This window comes from Panthera pardus, unplaced genomic scaffold (assembly GCF_024362965.1).
Source record: "Panthera pardus isolate Hobbes unplaced genomic scaffold, ASM2436296v1 HiC_scaffold_1, whole genome shotgun sequence".
NCBI classification, from domain to species: Eukaryota; Metazoa; Chordata; class Mammalia; order Carnivora; family Felidae; genus Panthera; species Panthera pardus.
The window spans coordinates 83027826-83046422 of record NW_026526654.1 but is presented as its reverse complement, the minus strand read 5'-3'; positions in this window follow the sequence as shown (position 1 = coordinate 83046422).

Sequence of the window (18597 nt, the reverse complement as noted above, 5' to 3'; positions counted from 1 at the left end):
TTTCTCTATATATTTCTAATTTTTTTGAAAATTTCTGTTACCTTGAACGATCCTTTACCTCCTTGTTTCTTATGCTCATAACGTTATAAATAGAGAATAAATCCTGGAAAACCAGTTCATGCAATAAAAATGCCAACGTTTCATAACAAAAAACACAGAAAAATAAGTAGAGCACAAATATATGCTTTTATATTTATTTATTAAGTATCTAAAGCCAAACACTAAAAGCAACCCTACTGATATTTCTTTGGAGGGTTTTTCTACAAAGGATGCACTTACTGAGAATTCTTAGAAGTGGGCTCATTCAAGTCTAAAGATGGCTTCTGTTGTCAACACGGGCATCCTTTATGGCCAGAAGGCCCTTGATATTACATAAAACTTAAGAGGCATCTTTCTTTTTAATTTTTTTTAACGTTTATTTATTTTTTTGAGACAGAGAGAGACAGAGCATGAACAGGGGAGGGTCAGAGAGAGAGGGAGACACAGAATCTGAAACAGGCTCCAGGCTCTGAGCCGTCAGCACAGAGCCCGACGCGGGGCTCGAACTCACGGACCGTGAGATCATGACCTGAGCCGAAGTCGGACGCTTAACCGACTGAGCCACGCAGGCGCCCCAAGAGGCATCCTTCTTAAGCCTCGTTTTTGCTAACTGAACATGTATGAGGGCATTTGAAATTGCTTGAATGGTAGCAATGAAGGAACTTCCCTTCCCTTGCCTGCTGGACAGGTGGGGGTGGGGGCACGAGTCCATCCTGAGTCAGAGGGCTGTTTGCTCTGCAGATAAAGTCCTCAACACGCCCAGCCAGGACTGACTAGGTTAGTTGTGGGGTCCAGCGCAGAATGAAATCGACAAGCCCCCCGTTCAAAAATAATTGAGAATTTCAATAAGGTGACAGCAGAGCATGAAAGCACATGCAGGCCGTTCAGAGTGCAGGGCTCTGCCTGCCCGTGAAGCCACCAGCCCTGTACCCACCTGGATACCCAAAGAGGTTCGAGGGACAATAGATACATTCTCTTCCTTGCTCCACGCCCTGAGCTCTGCTTCCGCTCGACTCCTGGGCTCTGACTCAATTCTCCTCATCCCAGTGTATTCTCCTATCTTGAGTAACATCCCTCTCTGTCTGTCTGTCTGTCTCCCCTCCCCCCAACCCCAGCTTTCTTTTCTTCCTACCTCCAGCATTTTGATGCTTCGAGATATGGTCTATCCAATCTTCAGATGCAAGTCGAAAGCCTACTCCAAGATTAGTTCTAGTTCCGGGCACATCTGGGTTTCAGACTTGCCCTGGTACCCTCCCGGTCTTCTTCTTTTTGATGCCAAATTGGATTTGAATTGTCAAGTCCCAAAGCAAGTGTCACACAAGGGTGATGAAGTGGACATGTGGGAGGTGGGTGCCAGGGGATCATCTGGGCTTACTTAGAGGGCCAAGAAGGAGTCAAAGAATAAAACGATGCTCCCAACCACCCCCTTCACTTTTCCTCTTTGCTACTGACCCCTTGATTTTGTCTTGTATTCCTCGGTTCTCCACATGTCCAACCTCCTGTCATTTCTCCTGGTCTCATTCTTCCAATCTGCTTGGACTGGGATCCAATCCTGCTTGGAGCCCTTGCTGAGGCGATTCTGGACCCACAGTGAGATGGGAAACCTGAAGACGAAGACACAATGATGGGCCCAGGGGCAAACGTTCAACCACAGAACCCTGCGTACCAGGGCCATGAACTTCCTCTAACACATGCTGTAGAGGAAGGGGAAATGTTTGACACATCTCTCAGATGGCCTTTGTGGTGACTGCTTTGAGATGGCTCTTGTCTAGCACCATAACCAGATGACTCATACAAGAGTCTTTATTCATTGACTCTTTCTTCAGAGGACTCAATGAAATGACTCACACCTCTGTTTACTAGATTTTATTGGGAATGTTAGGAGAAATCCTTTCCCCTGGGAACAGGAAGTTTTTGGTGTTTCTTGTGTAGGTTAAACACCATTGCGGGCATAATAGCACACACACTGTCAATGGGCTGACTTTCTGTCGGGGATGGTCAGTTAGGATCAACAGAGCAATGTTTCCCGGGGGGGTGGGTATATTTCACGTTAGTACTGGTTTAATAATCCAAATCCACAGAAGGTAAGTAAGCCTGGACAAAATGTTTCCTGTCGTGAATTCTTCAAAGAGAATCTGAGTAAGAAAGGACAGGGGGGGTGTTGACAGAAAGCTTAATGACGGAATCTTGGAACCTGCAATCATCGATTTTGTACTATTGGGGGAACACTAAGGTATCTGCAGTCAATGAGAAATAAGGGGGGATAGAATCAGCTGGAGGCACCACTAGGATTGCTGCCCATGGCAGAAAGGCACATTGTGAACTCACCAGCGACAGACTTCAGACTCAGGATAATCTGGGCATGCGGCAACCAAGCAGAGAGGGACCTTACGCCAGAGGCCAACAGGTACCACAGAACAAGTACCCTAGTGCCTGCGGAAGTTCCAGGAACCACAGGACAAGGAAGCCACCCATCTCTCCCCCAAACATCGGGTACCATCTTGGAAAAAGAAGCAGGGGGAAGAGAGGGCTGTCTGAGAGAATGAGCAATTACATAAGAGAAGCAAAACGCTACCTGAAGAAAAACGTTAAAGTGTCAGGTGGACTGAGCTTTACGTGAGATCAGGCATTTAATAAAAAATTTCCCAGTAGCCATTCAATGGGAGAACATGATGAGGTTACTTAGAGACCAAAGTCATTACATTTTTGCCTACACATCAAAGGGTACCACGCATGAGTTAGCAACCCTGTTACACATCTATTACAAGCCAGATACTATACTCGACGTGTGGGGGGTGGGGGGTAAGGGGTGGGCAAAATCTAGTTTAAGAGAGAAGCAGATGGCAAAGAGATCATTACACAGCATTGTTGGTAAGCCCTATGACAGAGGACTACCTCGGTGATATAGAGGTCCAGGAGAGAGGCATTTAATTCAGAATAAGGACTCAGAAAGGCCCCCGGGTTGTTGAAATGAGCTGAATTTGGAAGGACAAGTAGGTCTTAAGTGACATTTAAGTTCTAGATGAAGATATCAGGGAGGGAAGCACTTTCCGAGCCCAGAGAAGAGTAACAGAGAGACACGGAGGTGGGAAATGTGTGATGAGGTCAGGGGAGGGAGAGGATTCCATGTAGTGGGATGTGAGGCAGAGTCAGGAGATGATGCTAACAAGGTAAGAGTCCAGTCGGGAAGAGCCCGGTGTGCCGTGCTAAGCCTTTTGACTTTGGTCTTGAATGCTATCCGGATCATTGAAAGGTTCTAACCGGGAATAAGACAGAATCGGACTCTCGTTTGAAAAGGATGATTCACTCAGGTGGCAGGGCGGAAGACAAGGAAAGGAGAAAGGGACAGGCGAGACCAGGGAAGTGACACTTGCAGTAACCTGGTGAGAAATAACGAGGGCCTGAACCTGAATCGTGGCTTTGCGAATGAAGGGCAGGGCCGGACTGAAGACACGCTTGGGAGGATGGATTTTATAACCGAGGGAATGAGGGAGGGGAACGAGAGGAACTTGCAGAATTCTGACGGGACGGGAGCGCCCGTGCCCCAACGGGAAGGCAAACCAACAGCGGGTTTGAGGAGGCCGATGGCGAGTCGGGCGGGGGTGTGATCGATACGTCTGTGGTGGCACCAGACCCCCAAGGGGGTCTGTCCAGTATTGGAGTGGGCAGTGATATTCGATGCCCCCGAGGGCTTGGGCTCATCGTTGGGCTTGGCCGCTTGACAGTCGGTGGCAACCTTCATAACAGCCTGTTGAGCGCAAAGCCCATTTGCGGTGAATTGAGGGGTGGCGGGTGAGAAAGTGAAGCTAGTGTCCTCCCTCAAACCGAGCTTCTTCCCTCTGACGCACCCCTCTCTTGGTGAAGAGCCCCACCGAAACTGGGCGGTCTTCATCCAACTCCTGGCTCCTCCTCGTATCACATATTCGGTCAGTTCCCGAGTCCCGCCGACTCTGTTCCCTTGGGATCCCGTGACACCTCCTGTGTTCTCCATACCGCCTGTCACCTTAATCCAGTGTTCCCAAGCCTGGTGACTCAACTTCCCAAGCAAGTGAGGCGTCTGCTAACAACACAGATCCGATCGTGTGGCTCTTTGGCTGAACGTCACTAGGTGGCTCTGATAACCTTCTGGATGAAGTCTGGACTCCTTGGCGGGCCATCAAAAGCCCTGCGTGACTGGAGCTCTGCACTCCTCCCCGGCCTTCCGTCTCTCGGCCCTCCTCCCAGCCCCTTCCGCGGACCTCTCTGCTCTGCTCAGATTGAGTTCATGGGGCTCCCTCTCTCTCACGTCGGTCCTCAAGCACCCCGTGCTCACCTAGCATTAGCACCTCACCACTAACGAGAACAAGAGAAGGAACTGACAGGATACGTGGAACGCTGGCTGGACCCAGGGAGATTGGGCTACATTGAAGGCATGACGTCGAGGGCCGTAGTGGGATTTCTACTTAGCTGCGCTCGGTGGCGAAGTGACGAAGGCACCCTGAATGCCTCCGGCAACCCAGTGGGTAGACTGGAGGTGAACAGGGTGGGTGGAGCAGACAGCCAGGGGAGAAAGTTTGATGGAATGAGTACACTTGGTAGAGGCTGGAGAGAAAAGGGAAGAAAGGCGCCCATGGCTCCGCCCCTCCCCTCCCTGTCCACCCAGCAGGAGGAAGAGCCTTCTAGTTCTGTCCATCAGCGGGATGTCTGGTGGAGATGGGGGAGTCGAGGTAGGGATAGAGGCAGATGAGAACGTAGCAAGAGGCTCTGCGGAGTAGAGAGGGATGCCCTGCCTTAACTTCTCTCCCCATCCTTCTCTCCCTAAGGCTGTAGAGGTGGGTTCAGAGTGCCTGGTAGTGTCACTGGCAGAAGCAGGAGAGGACTTGCTGCTTGTGGGCCCGAGGGGGGCGGCCATTTATATTTGGAAATGCCCTACACACCGGGGACTGCCTGTATTCGAAAGATTCATTAGCTCGGCATCCTGTTTTCAACCTCTAAGCGGCACTGAGAAATTATTAGTCTGTGTTTTTATTAAGCCTTAAAACTTTTTTTTCATGTGCGATCGGTGCCAACTTTTTTTTTTTTTTTTTTCCCAGAACTGGATCCAAAACAAGAAGCCGGTACTCACACCCTAGCGTAGTTTTTGATAGGGGCATTTTGTTGTTTTGACCAAGCAGGATTGGGTAAACCGTTGAATTAAACTTAGCAACCATGTACTTGAAAAAAAAAAAAAAGGTGGCGGGGGGCGGGGTGGGGAGAGCCAATGGTTTGGAGAGAATGGAGTAGACAGCAGGACACAGGTTTTACTTCAGTCAAGACACAAGGGTATCGGGAACGAGAGAGTGGGACGGATGGAAAGATTAGGGGGTGGAAGGGAAAGATTAGGAGGTCCGTGGGTTCCGTGGCACGGTTGTTCAGGGTTACGGCGAGCTGGTCTCGGGTGTGGTAGCTCAAGCACAGTGATCGCGAAGGTCTTTGAAGTAATGAGAAATGAAGAAGTTGCAAGGCTGGAGTGTTGACGGACTCATTCACAAGAACACAGTGGTGGAGGGCATGCCGGGAGCTCAGAAGCCAAACCTCCGTTTATGAGTGTGAAAGCTACTGGGATGGGAAATGACAACAGCCAGGGGTGAGGAATGGCCCACGTTCAGGGCGTTGGCCTCTTTATGGGAAGGTCGAGGACAGTGGTTTGAAATGGCAAGAGGGTGGTAGGAAAATCCTGATACTTCTCCCTCCTCTTCCTGGTAAATGGACGGGGTGGGAGTGAGCAGTCCCCATTTGAGAAGAGGAAAGAAGGCCCATCTCTTGTCGTAAAACAGCAACCTGGAGAAAGCCTCTTGTCAAGAAGGCCTTCTGCATTTTCCTCGCTTCCTCTCTATGCTGGATTCCCGGATCCAGGCTTCTATGCAGACCTCACTTCTAAGAGTCACATCTTAGATGCGATGGCATCTGGCCATCTCTACCTGCATGTCAATAGACGACTCAAACACTTGTGTCCAAAACTGAGTTCCCACCTTCCCCAGCAGGCCCCCCTTCCCCCTACTCACGACCTATTATGTTTCTTCCCCATGATGGTGAACTGTAACACTCTTTCCTCGGTGCTCACGTTGGATGTGTGGGACCATCTGACTCCTTGCTCTCCAAACCCTTTGGTTTTCATCCGGCTCCGTTGAGTTCCTCCAGCCCTCCTCCTCTTCTCGGCACTCCCCTCAGCGTGGTCACTCACGTACAACATCCTAGCTGCCCTCCTGCTCTCCCGTGGTGCTCCCACTGCTGCCCGCAGTCACGTTGTCGACATCGCAACTGTGTTCATCTTTATGAAGTTAAAAGCTCTTGCCAGGACCAGGGAAACACAGGGCCCCGCTCGGGACTGGGACGTTAACGTCCTCGCTCGGCAGACTCCACTGCCCCGACCCACGACCGATGGTGACCCCCAAAGGGTTACAACCTCCACACCGGGATGTGCTTGGTACCCTGGGTTGCTTGGGTTGCCCACTGAGTGTGCCATGGGGGTGCCAGCTTGGGGTGGGGATGGCTCCAGTCTTTCTCTGCCCCAGATGCCACGAGGCCTTATCCAACCTTCCACGGGTGTGCACCTGGGCCCCTCCCAAGACTGGAAGATCATGACAAAACATGGGCCTCCTGCTTTCATCTCCCTGGGCAGAGGGCAGGAGCCACAGCGGGGCAAGAGAAGGGAAGGGGAGTTAGGCAGGGCCACAGACCAGGAGATAGGAAGTAGGTGGCTGAGAACATACCCTAGGAGGCAGGAGGGTGTAAGAGGTGGACCACACATGAGCAGGGGCTCCAAGCTCCTGACACATTCCACTGTCCCATGCAACTCTAGGCACAGGAAACAAATTCAAAGAGAAAATTCTTTAGAAATTTAAGCATCTTCAGCAATTACAGGAGCATCAAACCCCAACCGTCCAAGTGCACATCCTGTGCAACTGCCCTGGCCACGTCTGTCCATGATGCCAGCTCTGTCTCTTCCCTCCTCTCCTCAAAATCCTTCAGTAGCTCACATCCCCCCACCCCTTTTTTTAAGGAAGAAATGTCTGAGTGTTTTAACCTGGATTTTATCATTAGGCCTTCTGACATACCGTTCTCACGGTTTGGAACACATTTAGTCCCTTCCCATGTCCCTCGGCCTCACTAAGTCTTGTTCATTAATGAGAGCTTGGTTTTAATACCACTTTCTCTGTGAAACTTTCCACCACCCTCTTGTTTAAGTGCTTCATTTGCTTGACCTCGCAGCACCAAGATCAAACATGGAAGGACTTCCCCTGCAAAGACCAGTCACACATGTCATAAAACGAGGACTGAAATATGCACACAACTTGGAAGTAGGACTATAGGCCTTGACTCAAAAATGGGTGGGGTTGCCCCTTGGACTTGGCAGGGCCCAGAGTGGAAGGCTTTATGACTCTGCCATTATTAACCTGTTCTTCTCCAGGAGATTGCACGTGTCATGAAGGGTGCGATGGCCTACAGGCCCACGTTTCTGTTACTTGCCATGCATGGCCTCTGTGGAGGCTGGGATTTTATCCTCCTCTCCTCATCCAATGCTTGCCACCTGCTGAGAGGTCAGGAAATATTCGCTGGCTGAAACAATGAATGAAAGAATTGGATTTGCATTCTCAGGTTACCGTAGCATCCCAAGACTGTAAATCCTGCATTTTAATACTTATGTTTCCCCCAAATAACGCAACCAGCTTCAAAGGTAGAGGACCTTTATTGGGGGTCCTCAGGGGTTCCCAAAGCATCCATGGATTAGCCTGGGGTGGAAGGACTGTGGATCCTGAAGAGTAAATGCAAAATTTTACGGGTACGTGTAATTGTGGGAGGGAGATGATCTATCTACCTATCTATATTTTTATCAGAAACTCAAAGTATCTGTCTTCCCAAAGTTAACACATCTTTGCTCTGAAGCAGTGGTTCCTGAAGTGTGGACCGTCGGCGTCGTTTGGAGACTCTGTTAGAAATGCAGATTCTGAGGCCCCCCCTCAGACGTGCTGAATCAGAAGCGCGGGGTGAGGAGTCCAGTGTTGGGAAGTCTTCCAGGAGATTCTGGTGCACATTCAAGTCTGAGAGCCACTGAAGAATTGGAAGTAGAATGTTGTGTTCCCAAATTTGCAGGGGTAAAAAGCGGGGAGAGAGAGCCCAGAAATAAGCCCTTGTGTATATCGTCAAATAATTTTTGACAAGAGAGTCAAGACCATTCAATGGGGAAAAGACAGTCTTTTCAACAGATGGTGTCGGGAAAATTGGATATCCATCCATCCATGCAAAAGAATGAAGGCTGGACCCTTACTTAACATCACATGCAAAAATTAACTCACAGTGGATCGAGGACCTAAAACTCTTAGAAGCAAACATAGGACAAAAGCTTTGCAACATCAAACTTGGCAGTGATTTGTTGGTTATGACACCAAAGGCCCAGGTAACGAAAGCATCCAAGTGACTCATACCCAACAAAAACCCTGGACACTGAGGCTCATGTGAGCCTCCCTGGTTAGCAATACTCTCGGCTTGTGTCACGCATTGTTGCTGGGAGAAAAGAGTGCCGTGGGCGGCAATCCTCTGGGAGAAGACAGCTGGAGGCCTGTATTTGGTCCTCCGGGACTCCGCTTAGGTGCCTTTTACCACGGCTGATTTTGATCCGTACCCTCTCTCCATAAAGACCGTAACTGTGAATACAACAGCTTTTCTGAGTTAACCAAAACACCCGAATTAATTAATTGATTATTTAAAAGCAGAGGGACAGAGCCAGGGCAGAAGCGTGGCAAACAGAAAACAAGAACAACGCCGTAGAAACAAGTCCAAATACAACAGTTACCAAAATACATGCGGATATATTCAAGTCGCCCGTTAAAAGACAGAGAGGCCTGGCGGAATTGGTTAAAAACAACAATGGGTAGGTCTAGAAAGGAAAAATTATTAACATTTACAAAGAGCCGTCCCTCTGATCCTGTAAGTTCTGGAGGCTTACAGTTCTGTGAGGTTACAGGCTGGTGCGAAGTCCTAAGCCAGGGAGGAGCGGGGCAGAGGGAGCCCACACTCTTTCCTCCCCCGCATGTGAGATGCCCCGAGCCTCTCCGCCAGGGTCCCTCTCCGTGATGGAGTGTGCTTTGGACGTGCCAGCCTCAGTCACCTGTTATCCCCAGGCCAGCAACGTTAGTGCTCATTATACCATAAAATTAACTCCCTTTAAAAAAAAAAAAAAATCTTTATGTTTATTTTTGACACAGAGAGAGACAGAGCATGAATGGGGGAGGGGCAGAGAGAGAGGGAGACACAGAATCGGAAGCAGGCTCCAGGCTCTGAGCCGTCAGCCCAGAGCCTGACGCGGGCCTCAAACTCACGGACCGCGAGATCGTGACCTGGGCCGAAGTCGGACGTTCAGCCAACTGAGCCACCCAGGCGCCCCTAAATTTTTTTTTTTAACGTTTATTTATTTTTGAGACAGAGAGAGACAGAGCACGAATGGGGGAGGGGCAGAGAGAGAGGGAGACACAGAATCGGAAGCAGGCTCCAGGCTCTGAGCCGTCAGCCCAGAGCCTGACGCGGGCCTCAAACTCACGGACCGCGAGATCGTGACCTGGGCCGAAGTCGGACGTTCAGCCAACTGAGCCACCCAGGCGCCCCTAAATTTTTTTTTTTAACGTTTATTTATTTTTGAGACAGAGAGAGACAGAGCACGAATGGGGGAGGGGCAGAGAGAGAGGGAGACACAGAATCCGAAACAGGCTCCAGGCTCTGGGCCATCAGCCCAGAGCCCGACGCGGGGCTCGAACTCACGGACCGTGAGATCGTGACCTGAGCTAAAGTCGGACGCTTAACCGACTGAGCCACCCAGGCGCCCCTTAACTCCCTTTTTTGTGCATGACTACTCATCAGAGGCATTTGAGAGACTCTAGCGGTTTCAACGTAACCTCAAATCAATGCTGTTTTTTATTTGTGTGTTTGCTTTTTCATAGCTTCAGTCTCCAGAAGCAAGAGAAGCGGAGACAGGCCAAGGGGCCACCTGCAAAGAGCACCAGATCACCAGCAGGATATGCCGTCCAAGCGCCTCCCGGAGCCGAGCCGGGGACATTCAGGGAAGTCGGTGGAGACGCTACCTCTGGCCGTAGACAGAGCTGAGAGCCAGGGCTGGAAAAACGGACTCACGAGCAGAGGCTGCTTGGACAACGAGAGGAAAGTATTTGACCTGAGAGCAGATGAGGTAACATCCCCCAGGGACGTTGAAAGTTGTGTCTCTTTCCTGAGCTGAAACGAGCTGGGATTTCTCCAGCAGCTCGCAGAGATGTGCAGGCAAAACGGGAAGATCAGACGCCGAGGGGAGGGCCTCGCTCAGAGCGGAGGACGAAGTCGGTCCAGCTCTTTGGAGTCAGACGTACCAGACTTGACATTCGAGGGACGCTGGGTAAGTGTTTAACTTCCCGGAGACTGAATTCCCTCGTCTTTAGAACGAGGACGACAAAACGACCTCACCGAGCTGGCAGGACGACGGCAGAAAGTGGTAAAGGCTGGAATGCGAACCCCACGCGCGTTGTCTCTTCTTCTCCCCGGCGCTCGGTAACGGGGTTTCAGATTCGTTTTCTACTTCTCGATCTCCAGCAGATGCGTGCAGCGCAGCCCGAGCGACTTCATTTCGCTGGAAAACAAAGCCTCTCCTTGCAGGGCAGCTGTCGCGATATAATCTACTTGGTACCCTCTAACCCTAGAGACTCAGAAACGTTCGGGGTGAGGGCGTCTGGGTGGCTGGTCGGTTGGGCGTCTGACTCTGGCTCGGGTCATGATCTTGCAGTTCGTGGGTTCCAGCCCCGTGTCAGGCTCTGTGCTGACAGCTCAGAGCCTGGAGCCTGCTTCGGATTTAATTTAAAAAGAAATAAATAAAAAACACTTGGTGTGCACTTCTCCCTCTGCACTGGCCTGGGTTGTCCTAGCTGTTTTTCTCACCCACCCTCCCCTCAGTGGTTCGGGTATTCTCTCAGTATTTGCCCTTGGAACTTGCGAAGTTCCATCCCTAGGCCCGCATTTTCTCCAAAGTTCCAGTGGCCTGGATCCAAAGAGCCTGCGGGCATGTCCCCTTGGAGGGCTTGCCTTTACCTCATCAACACTTCTTGTTTGTTTTTCCAGAAGGTATGTATGGAATGTAGCCAAGTGCCAAGTCCTGTGGTGGGGGAGGGGGGGTGCCGGGGGGGGGGGGGGGGGGGGGGGGGGGGGGGGGGGTCCTTGTTTTCAGCTAAATTAGAAACAGTTTGCCCCTCAAGGAGTTCCCCTCCAGGGGGAGAGGCGGATTATGCAATGATGAAAATACCGGACAGGACGTGCTACATTCCAGGTACCTGGGACACAGAGCAGGCCGGGCTCTGCCTGAGAACCCAAGGAAAGGCCATCCGGGAGAAAATGCCGCACCCCACCTGCTGAGGGCCTCTGGGGGCCTTGGCCACATCACAGGGCCTGCCTGGGTGGTGAGGCCACTGGGGATTCCTGGCGGCCCTGTCCGCTCGGCAGGCGGCAAGTGAAGCAATCACACAGCCTGAGAGGCCGACTAGGAAGGAGAACGTTCCCCACCAGGGCGGAACTGGCCAGGGCGCTGCCTTTGACCGCAGTCCAGCGCTCATGAAATGTGGGAAGCACGGTGCGGAATCCGGGGCACCTCAAGGGCTCCCACACCTGCTGGGGAAAAGAAGGGAAGGTCTTGGGGACGGACAACCCCCCCCCCGCCCCCCCAAGGGATCGGCAGTGGGCACAGGGACACGTGGTAGGCAGCACTCGCAGTCAAGTAAACACGGTCCCGGCCTTGGACTTGGCCCCGGGGGAGAGGCTGTTCTACACTCAGATGTGCTCGCCAGGCAATCTGGAGGACCCAGACTCTGCAGCCCAGCAACGCTGCAGAAACCAAAATACTGAGGAGGATTCACAAAAGAATGAACGGGCTAGACGTGTAAATAAACAGATATAATACCACAGCAGCTCTGTAAAACCCTCCGAAATCACCATTCTCGCGGTCACTTGGCAACACGACGGAGGGAAGAAAACACGACCTGGGGTCAGACGAGCCGGGTTCAGCCCCGGTTCTGAGTGCAGTAGGTGGGCCTCGACGTCCTAATCTGTGAGCCAGGGCGGGTGTGAGGGGTTCCTTAGAACTCACGCGTGAAAAGCAAAGTACCTGCTACATGTTAAGTGTTCAACGAACGGCTGTTGTTAGGATAGTTATTAGCACTGAGAGCTGAGCTGAGTGAGTTCTGCCCCCCGACCCTTCTTCTCATTCTGCACGGGATCCTAGACAAGTCCTTTGTAAACTCCCTTCTCTGTGCTTCGCGTCCTCTCCCTTCTGGTGGCATCTCTCCCCATTCCCCCCTGCCTCCCCCCGGCTGCCTCACCAGCCGAAGGGGGGCCTCTTACACCCCGAGCCCACTACCGCCTGTCGTACGCACGCTTCGTACATATTCTGACATATGCCGTCTGGAAGCGAGGCGTCCCAGCACCTGCCACTGACTCTGTACTGGACCAGGCGCCCTGAGTGTAGAGACAAGGCCGTTTTGACTGGTTCCCATTCAGCACCTACAGATTGCCCTGTGTCCTATGTGCTCTTTGTGTATGGAGGTTAACTAAACAACAACAACAACAACAGTCAGCAGATGCTGACTATGTTCACAAAGGAATCAAAATACCTTTACCCTACAGGGTTCCAAGAGGTGGGTGAATAAAGGTTACCGAAGCCAGTCTCCCGTGGATGGTATCCCCAGATAGCACGTAGCCAGCACTTATGTGCCCAGGCCACTCTTCTAAGCAGGCTACCGAAACCATACGTTGTGGTCTTCGGTTTTCTGGAATTTAGAATAGGAAATGGAACCTGATGCTGCATTCCAGGGCTATTGCAATTCAGATCCCAATACTACAGGGGCACCTGGGTGGCTCAGTCGGTTAAGCCTCCGACTTCGGCTCAGGTCATGATCTCGCAATTTGTGAGTTCGAGCCCCGTGTCGGGCTCGGTGCTGACAGCTCGGAGCCTGGAGCCTGCTTCGGATTCTGCGTCTCCCTCTCTTTCCCTGCCCTTGCCCCGCTTGTGCTCTCTCTTTCTGTCTGTCTGTCTCTCAACATAAAAATAAACACAAAACCCAAAACTACAAACTCTAAGAGATCATAAAATACATAATAACAAAGATTGCTTCCAACAAGAGAAGCTGGCTGGTTAGGGTTTAGAAATCTCTTGGTTTGTTGAATAGACACCATGATAAGCTAATTTCACCTGTGGCCTTAGCAGCAAACTTTATAAACACCAAGGATGTTGTTGGCAGGGGAGATGGCGGGAATTGTTAGCAATGCCTTGGGGTGGGACAAGACACTCGAGACTAAGGAAAAATGTACAGAGGAAATGAGGAAAGGATAGTCAAAGTGGAAAACTGGATTGAGGTTTTGGTGGAGCAGTGCTCTGTCCTGGCCTGAGGTCCTTCTTCCTCTTGGTGTCTCTCTCTCTCTCTCTCTCTTTTTTTTTTTTTTGGTGTCTCTCTCTCTCTCTCTCTTTACTCCCGGCCTTGACAGACCCTAAAGATGGGCAGGTGACAGGAAACATGTAGGATGTGGAGCAGACTGGCTGGAGAGATATTTGTGGACCACCCTCTTGTGACATTATTCTTAAAGAATTTGGAAAAGGTCAGACCTGCTGATCTAAAGAAGGATTAACATCAGCAAAGGGTTTCCCTTTCCTGCCGGTTTCTACTAATCTCAGTCTCTATTAATTGAGATTTGGAGGGACGGCACATAGTAGTTTCTCAATAAAATACTTTAAAAAAGTTTATTTACTTTGAGAGAGAGAGAGAGAGAGCACGTGAGCACGAACTGGGCCAGGAGGGCAGAGAGGGAGAGGGGGAGAGAGGATCCCCAGCTGTGGAGGGGTTCCAACAGCCCATTGGGTGTCTCTTCCGGTCGACTTGCTACACGTCTGCTGAAAGAGAACTATGAACAGACACAATTTTGCTCATTTAGCCTTACAAAAAAAAAAAAAAAAAAAAAAAAAGGCCTTCATGCCCCAGGGGCCCAGGGCACAAATGGCAGAGAATAAAATAGCAAACACTAATGAACGGCTGCTGGTACACAGATGGAAACATATTTACGTCTAATAAACAAGGGCGCGTGACCTGGGTTCTATCGGAAATAGTAAGAGGACAAAACGGAACACGGACAGCAAGGAACGGGTGGGTAAGGAAAGGTAGGTTAATGACAACGTCTGGCTTTCTGAAGCTCTGCAAAAGCTCTGTGGACACACTCACTCAGATCTTACGGTAAGCCTTTGAGAGTCGGATGCACCAGGATATTAGCGGAACGGCGTCGGTGGGGGGATTTATGTGGGAATATTTGGCACATTAAACTTCAGCCGCTGTCAACACACTCATTCCGATTAAGATGCTCATATGGAGTATTTATGTCACGCTGCGTTTATGAAGCTCTCTGGTGACTCTGGTTACACGAAGGGAACCATGTTGAGCATGAGATACTGTGCTTTTTGCACAGCTGGAAAATGCCACGGTCCCTCCCTGCACTAGATTCCGTGTTGCTGATACCATCGGGGTTTCTGGCCTTAGAAAGGCCCCTGCAGGGCACCTGGGGATTCCCGGGGACGTCAACCGGTGCCCCACCTCGGGGAGTAGGAGAAAACAAGAATCTGACGCAGTGGAATAATCACTCCCGGGGCCTTACCTGTTTATTTTCACATTCCTCCTGCCCACCACCTAATAACTCATCGTCTTCCCTCTTCTCTGACACTTTTGATACAAAGCAGAACCAGCAGAAAGTAATAGAAAGTTACAGATGAAACGGGCTGAGGGAAGGTTTGGGAAATCAGCCCTCCACTAGGCGGAAAGGTCAAAGCAGCAGCCACTTTCTTTAGTCCAGAGGTGGGATGGCTGAGGGGGGCAGCTGATGACGGTCCCAAGGGCTGAAAATGTGGCACAGGGAGCGTTGCCCACAGGTAAGGGAACAAGAGAGCTGGATGTACATTCTAAGAGGAGTGAGATTCGACCAAGGAAAGGCTCACCCATCTTCTGGAAGTCTTTGGCAAGAGACAAGCAAAAGGTTCTAGCAGTCATGTTACGTTGAAAGGCAGCCTCACCTGTTTGAGGACATCTGTTTGTGAATTTAGTTGAAAAGCATTTTATCACAAATGATCATTTGGAGATGGAAGGTAATATGATGCACTCCCCTTCCTCCTAACACACACACACACACACACACACACACACACACACACACACACACTAAATATTCCTCCCTGAGAATCTCTCCCCATAGGTCTAGCCCTCATTGCATAGTGGCCTTTTGAGAAGGCAGAGGAAGACTGCTTTATGGAAGAAAGTAAATAATATCATTAAAAAAATTTCTAATGCCTATCATTTCACCATTATAGCTTCATTCCTTTGGATCTTTCAAGTTCCTATTTAAAATGTAAACACCCTTGGATCAGAATAGAAGGGTACTCTATAAGCCCATCGGTAAGTAATAAGTAGTTGCTTGTACAAGTTGTCTTGGGAGTCTTTACCTCTGAATTATTTGGATACCTCAGACACCCTGGCCTGGATCTGTATCTTCCGGAGCCCCAGGCCTGCCATGCTGGGACTTAGATTTCACTGAGCTGAACTTTCCCTTCTGGTTGGCTTAGGTTCTAAGTCATGAGCCTGGCTGGAGAGTTACAGGGCCTCAGGCCCTAAAACAAAATTAAAAAGCAAACAACATAGCGGGAAAATATTTGCAGTTTGTGACAAAGGTTAATCGCTTTACTATAAAAAGAGCTTTTGAAAATCAATGAAAGGTAAATACTACAATAGAATATCAGCAACAAAAACAAGCAAAGAGACCCAACAAAAAAATGTGGAGAACATTCACAAGGGAAGAAATACAACGTGATAGAAAAGCAAAGAAAAACGGTTCACATTTATAAGAAATCAAAGGAATGCAAAATAAAGTAACGAGATAGCTTTACACTTAGCAACTTAGAAAAAGTTTTGTTTTGTTTTACTAGTGATAAAAGTCAGTATTGGCAGGGTTCAGGAAAATGTATCTTTTTGAGACTGTTGGTAGGAGTGTAAATTGGCAGGCCTTCTGGAGGGAAACTTGGGATATTTATCAAGACCCAGCATTCCTCAGGAAATTGGTTAAATAGAATATGGTACATCCACATTTCACCATTAAAAAAAATTTTTAAAACGCTTATTTATTATTGAGAGATAGAGTGTGAGCATGGGAGGGGCAGAGAGATGAGGAGACACAGACTCTGAAACACGCTCCAGGCTCTGAGCTCTGAGCTGTCAGCCCAGAGCCCGACGCGGGGCTTGAACCCACAAACCACAAGACCATGACCTGAGCCAAAGTCGGACGCTTAACTGACTGAGCCACCCAGGCGCCCCACACATGTCACCATTTAAAATGATGTTAAAGAGGCACCTGGGTGGCTCGGTTGGTTAAGCGTCCAACTCTTGATTTCACCTCAGGTCATGATCTCACAGTTGGTGAGTTCGAGCCCCGCATCGGGCTCCGTGCTGACAGGGCAGGCTCTGCTTGGGATCGTCTCTCCTGCCGTCTCTCTCTGAACCTCTCCTACTCCCGTGCATGCACTCTCTCTCTCTCTCTGTCTCTCTCAAAAATAAATAAATGAGCAATTTAATTTAAAAAATATCGGTGTGAAGAACCAGATTATTTGTGATATAATTATTAAATATAAAATTATATAGAATGTACTTACCAAATTTATATAAAATTATCACTATAATATAATGTAAATCTAAGTAATGTACATTATAATTACTTCATAATTCTACAACATTTTTAAGTTTGAAATGTAGCTTGTTTCCATGAATGTGAAGGATGTAGAGAAAAGGGACCCCTCATGCACTGCTGGTGGGAGTGCCACTGTGGAAAACAGTATGGAAGCTTCCTCAAAAAATTAAACATAGAACTACCATATGGCCCAGTAATGGCACTACTGGCTATTTACCTAAAGAAAATAAAAACACGAATTTCAAAAGACATATGTACCCCTTTATCTATCGAGGTCAAAAACACGAATTTCAAAAGACATATGTACCCCTTTATCTATCGAGGTCTTACTTGCAAGAGCCAAGATACGGAAACAACCCCCGTGTCCACCCAGAGATGAATGGATCAAGATGTGCTATGTGTATACGATCGAATGTTACTCGGCCGTATAAAAGCCCGAGATCTTGTCACTGGCAACGACATGGATGAACCTGGAGGGTAGAACGCTGAGTGAAGTAAGTCAGAGAAAGACACATGCCAAATGATTTCCCTTGTCTGTGGAATCTAAAAAACAAAACAAGTGAATAAAGAAACCAAAAACAGAAACAGACCCGTAATACAGAGAACAAACTGATGGTCCCTAGATTCTTTTTTTTTTTTAACGTTTATTTGTTTTTGAGAGACAGACAGATAGCGTGCAAGTGGGGGAGGGGCGGAGAGAGAGGGAGACACAGAATCCGAAGCAGGCTCCAGGCTCTGAGCCATCAGCCCAGAGCCCGACGCGGGGCTCGAACTCACGAACCGCGAGATCGTGACCTGAGCCGAAGTCGGATGCTCAACCGACTGAGCCACCCAGGTGCCCCAAGATTCTTTACGATATAAAATTATTGTTTCAAATTGCTTTTGCTTCCATGAGTGTAGCTCCTCGAAAATCTAACGTTAAGAATTTCTCTAGCAGTGGTTTGTTCTACAAATATTTATTAAACTCCCCCTATGAGCCAGACACTATTCTAAGGTGAGAGATACAGTATATAAGACAAAATTCTATTTTTGATGTCCCTTTTGGCAGGGAACATAGACAATATTTAAAGCATACATAAATAAGAAAGTGATAATTTCATAAAGAAAATAAAATGGAGGGCGCCTGGGTGGCACGGTCGATTAAATGTCCGACTTCGGCTCAGGTCATAATCTTGTGGTTCGTGGGTTCAGGCCCCATGCTGGGCTCCACACAGCATGGAGCCCGCTTGGGATTCTCTCTCTCTCCCTCTCTCTCTCTCTCTGCCCCTCCCCCACTTGCACTCACTCATTCTCTCTCTCCCTCTCAAAATAAATAAATAAACTAAAAAAAAAAAAAAAGAAAATAGCTTACTGTAATAGAGACTGTAAACAGGTCAGAGAACAACGTTAGCTATGATGACCAATCTGAATTATATTTGAGTTGAGACCAGGGTGGGGAGAAGGACTGAGCCATGTGAGAAGCATTACAGGCATGAGGGAGAATAAGTGCAAAGGTCCTGAGGTGGGTACGATACCGGAATGCTTAAGGAGCAGAGTTCAGTGTGGTAAGAATCCGTATGAGGGGCGCCTGGGTGGCGCAGTCGGTTAAGCATCCGACTTCAGCCAGGTCACGATCTCGCGGTCCGTGAGTTCGAGCCCCGCGTCAGGCTCTGGGCTGATGGCTCGGAGCCTGGAGCCTGTTTCCGATTCTGTGTCTCCCTCTCTCTCTGCCCCTCCCCCGTTCATGCTCTGTCTCTCTCTGTCCCAAAAATAAATAAAAACGTTGAAAAAAAATTAAAAAAAAAAGAATCCGTATGAAAGACA